Raw genomic sequence first — 5,136 nt, 5'->3', positions numbered from 1 at the left:
CACAGATGGGCATGGTCGGAAGAATTCCAACACGCCTTTTAACCTGTCAAATCCATGCTCAGCTGCGGTTTGTTACTCACACACTACGATCCATCACTGAAAATCTTGGCGGCGTCAGATGTTTTCAATTATGGAATTGGCGCAGTGATTTCACGTGCGTTTTCCGAAGGCGCTGGAAGGCCACTGCACANCCTGACATGAACCGCTCGCAGATAAGGCATGTCTCAAAATCTTGCCTGCGGTGTTCTGAAGCATTCTTGTCACCCGCGGAAACCTACCTGTGGTCACGACCACAACCGACTTCCCATGGAATGTGCAGGTTTAGTTGATGTCCAACAGTTTTTGGCCTTGGTCGATGTCTAAAACAAGTGGCCGGAGACTTTCCCAGTGAACATCCCCGAAACCGCCACTACAGTCCTGGAACTCTAGCGGTTATTCAGCCGCTTTGAAACACCTGAGACTATCGTATCAAACATCGCCCATCAGTTTGCCCATTCGGCGTTCACAGAATTTTGTCAAGAGTATGACGTAACGCATGTCGGATGCCGCCGTTACATCCACAATCGAACGGCTATGTGAAACACTTTGTTAACCCTCTGAAGCTGGTGGAAATACAGAGGGTTGGACCAACGAGACAGATTTTGAAAAGTTTCCAGCTGGCTTATTGGGAGGCTTCGAGCTCAAACTCGCTTGATGGAATTTCATCAGCAGAGGCGCTGCCCCAAAGGAGGCTTCGAACGACTCACGACACTATCCGGTCGCAGAAAAGGCAGGCTTGTCAGCGCAACACCAGAATTGATCAAATTTCCAACTGTCACCATAGAGCAACTGCATACTGTTTCAGGGAAGACAAGACGCTTTCGGTTCGCGATTACAGCGACAGACAACCTACGTTTATTCCAGGGCGTGGCGAAGATTCAAGTTAACCCAACCAGATGAATACAACACACTAACCATACCTGGAAGATGTGCGCACATCCTGCCCACATGACCGAGTAAGTTGATTCTAGAGTCGCTTCTGGACACATTCAATCTCGGCAATAGCCCAAAAGATCTTTCAGCGTCGGAGGCCCAATCCGAGCACGAATTACGACCGTGAAGTTGGTCAAAGGGTTCCGCAAGCCAATGAAGCTCTCGGTTTTGGAGCTGCGTCAACAAACATCAAGGGGGGTTGTGTTAGGCAGAATTCCACACGGATCCCCCTTATCACTCGGAGTTAGGCACTGCTACGGATGAGAAGCCTATCCTGCACAAGGTTGGGATGGTCTGATTGGTCTAAAGTCGTGACTCAACAGCCAATCATGACCCCGTATTGGCTGAATGACGGCTGCCAATGGAGCATCCAGAAGACCTCAGAATTTTCAGAAAGTTTTCCATGTTTTCACTATATATAAGACCCGCTGTACAAGTGTTCTTGGCTTCAATGTGGGCTTTTATATACATTGGGAACATTTGGTGGTTGCTTTTTAATGTGAATGCCAGCGTAAAAAGCTTGAGAACTGAGCTGGGAAGAATACCAGTACACATAATAATAATAACGCTTATTCCCAACTCTGTAATGCTCGTCCACCCATAGCCTCTTATCAACACACCTGTTGACATCAACGGCATACGTAGTATTTCCACCTGAATATTGACTACCATACTCGAAATCAAGCAGTGTTGGCTCCTTGTGGTAGTTAGAAATATTGGCCACTTTTGGCTTCCCGGTACATCAGGCCGCAGAAATTTCGCCACCTCTTCCTACTTTACTTCAACAAAATGGACGCTACTGTCTTGTTGCCTCGTTTGAAAGACAGCAATGAACCACTGTGAGTTCTTGATGGGCCTTGGTACATGCTGGTCTTAATTTGTCACGATTCCTTTTCCCATCCCAACAGCCTGGCAGGATCAGACAGCTCCTCAAAATGTTCGTTTACGAGGCTGTCCACGAACCCAAGCGCGACGTCGTGATGGCGATACCGCGACCGCCGTGCCCATCTGATAACGTGCTCCTTGTTTATATTCCTGGTATTTCCTGACTGGGGGCGTTACACGCGTCCACAAGACCGTCCTAATCTGTTGAGTTTGAGGTTGAACTTCAGCGCACTGACCATCCGCTTGTACGGTCCGTAAACTCACCAATTCTTTCAAAAAAACCTAACAATAGGTCATTAAAACGGCGAAGATAACACCTTGCTGCGCACCTGCTATAGCAAACGCCGTCTTTCATGAATAAAACAAAATCTCAGTAGCTGTGGCTAACTCATCGGCTTGGTTTAGTTTGACGCTTACTTTAAAGATAAAGGGCTTTTGCCTACATGAAGATCGCGATTGGTTGCTCCATTATGAGTTTGCGCAGATACATAGTGCGCAATTACTGATCATGTAGTGTCGAGATTTTTTCCAAATGCAGTACAAAAGAAAACGCGCGAATAATCCAGCTTTTCCGCAAAATTTCTGACCGTTTTCAATGATATCCTTGGACAAACCCCCAAATTTTTTGAAATCAAACTGTAGATGAACGAATCATTGACATAAAGATATTATTTATTCGATGGTATTTTTGAACTCCTGAAATCTCCACATGCGACCGTAGTTCCGTTGGAAGTTGTTTACACGTACTGGGGGTCCACTATGGGTGAGGAATTCACATTTCAATGGCTTCGAGTGATGTCTCCTTGAATACGACGGAAAATTCCGTGCAAAATCTGGCTTCTTGGCGTGTTCACTTCTGTGTCCGATTGAAAATAATCTCGACTACATGAGTAGCAATTATACACCATACATGCGCGCAAACCCGAAATGGACTGGCCATTCGCGACCTGTATGGGAAGATTTCTATCGTCGCAGCGAGCATCCCACCAAATTGAGTCAAAGCATTCGTCACAGCTGGCAAGCATTCGTTTCATTCACGATAGTCGGCACATGCTATAGTGGGCACGCGGCAAGGATATGTTTTTAGAGATATAATCAAATCGATAGTTCCGTGGGGGAAAATTATGGGCTTATGAGCAGATGTTACATGAAGTACTTGAATCAAAGGACTCAAGTCTATACCACTTGCTCTGACGACCGACTAGTGTGCATTCCTCCTTCGCTGCGTCCAGTAATGCGTACGATCACTGAATCACGTTATATACTCATTGGTGTAAACACGGCTCCCTACCATCACCAAAGGGGATAAGTGAGCAATTTATAAGTTTGCGTTTATAGCAGTAATACTCCGGCTTCAATGTGGACACCAATCGGGATTTATTGAGCGCCTGGTAAGTCAACCAATAAAATTTTCAATGATGTTGCAGAAGATGTACGTGATATGTGATTGATTATACGATATCCCTTTAAGAAGCCCTTTCGTTTGAAAGTAGCCTCTTGAAGATGAGGACTTGACTCACCTGATTCACATTACGTCTACACCGATGCAACAAATAAATAAAAACATAATTACCAAGTGATGGTTGTGCACTTTTCAGACATCAGCTTGGCAGACGGACAACATATGTGATATGTCAGGCGGTCGTTTGTGATCGGACTAGGCTACCATGTGTAGTTTCGTCCTTATACTCAACTACATGCATGGGTAATGGTACAATAGTTATCATAAGAAGCCAAGGTGAGCAACAATGTGAACATGTGTGAGGATGGAGGACCGTAATCGGCCGTTGGATTTGCCTGTTGTGCATAGTTTTGACCTCAAAACCGCCCTCGTGCATATATACGGGCTTAACAGTTAAGAAGGGTAGCCAACGTGGGCGATATCGATTACAGTTCTGAGTACGGCGAGCCATCGTGTGCCATTGGATTAGATTACCGTGCGTGGCTGAGGCCCCATAATCATCGTCGCACAAAGACATTCCCTTTAAGGGCTACGATTAGTAGCCAAGACGGGTGGTAGTGCGTATTCTTAATGTGATGGCAGGCAATGGTATTTGCACTAGACGGCATATTCCAAATAAGGATCGCAATTGCTCTCCATTTAGAGAGATACTGTGTGTTATAAACTGACATTCAGTTGTTTCATTACGCCGCACAATACGCATGTTATTTGTGACATCGTAGAATTGTGAGCTTTCTTCGAGACCCATACTATCAATAATACGGGAGAGTGTCAAATTATCCTCCATCATTCTACTGAAGGCGACACGAATTTCCCAGAAAGTCTGTCGTGCATGCAAATGTCAGTGCAACGTTTTAGTTTCGTATTTGAACCGGGTATCCTGTGGTTGTCTCGCTTGTAAAAAACGGTGCGGAATGATAATATCTGCCACAGCTTGATTTCGTGTTTTATCGCAGGTTGCGAAAGAAACCCGTTATTATTAATTCATCAAATACTTCTCTCTCTTCATGACATCGTCCCCTTTTCGCGGAATCCCCGCTACCCTCAACCCCCCAGTCATTCCCCATTCTGACTGTAAATGCATGATCATGCCAGACGGTTTGCCACCCACAAGTTGGGAATGAACACTATTCTTATTATTACTCATGAAAAAGTAACCAAATGCTAATCGGTGTGAATCGATGGCATTGAACTTAAACAAGATGCTGTGAGCAAAATGATGTTAACTCATTGCGCTGATGGAGTAGACTAAAAGTCAAATTTTCCATCAACCCTATAATTTCGCTCAAAGTAATTTGTGTTTATTTCCAATAAGCGGGCCTGTTTAGTTGGTGGAATTGCGACCGCTGACGTAGGCCTACTCATTCTATTGTGCCGTGGTTGGTGCCGGATTGACTTCTGTCGTTGATTTCTCTACGTTCTTGTTTGTAGTCGTCAATGCTCTGTTTTTAGGGCGTTCTTTTGTTGTTTGATTTTTTCGATATTCGGCTCTCTTTGGGGCGCACATTAGCCGCACAGTTCTCTAGGGTGAAAAACTTCTACGCGTGGTGTAACACTTTCTGCGTTGCGTTTTGTAGCGTATGCGCTCAAACCAGTAACTATCCTAATCTACTCACATATTTTTGCAGCCTGCCAAATATCATTGTCCACTGAAGTAATCATTCCTCTGAAGGAAGAGTCTGGCGGAATAATTTCTCAACATCGATAAGCCTGAATGGGGTTCAAAAGCTTGCAGTGGTACCCGTAACTTAGTTGCCCGATTGCTTTAACCCATCAGGAGCACGTCATGGCTGCCGAAAATTCAATTTTATTGTGCG

This window comes from Opisthorchis viverrini (genome assembly GCF_000715545.1).
Source record: "Opisthorchis viverrini unplaced genomic scaffold opera_v5_37, whole genome shotgun sequence".
NCBI classification, from domain to species: domain Eukaryota; kingdom Metazoa; phylum Platyhelminthes; class Trematoda; order Opisthorchiida; family Opisthorchiidae; genus Opisthorchis; species Opisthorchis viverrini.
Note: the sequence above shows the minus strand (reverse complement) of the source record.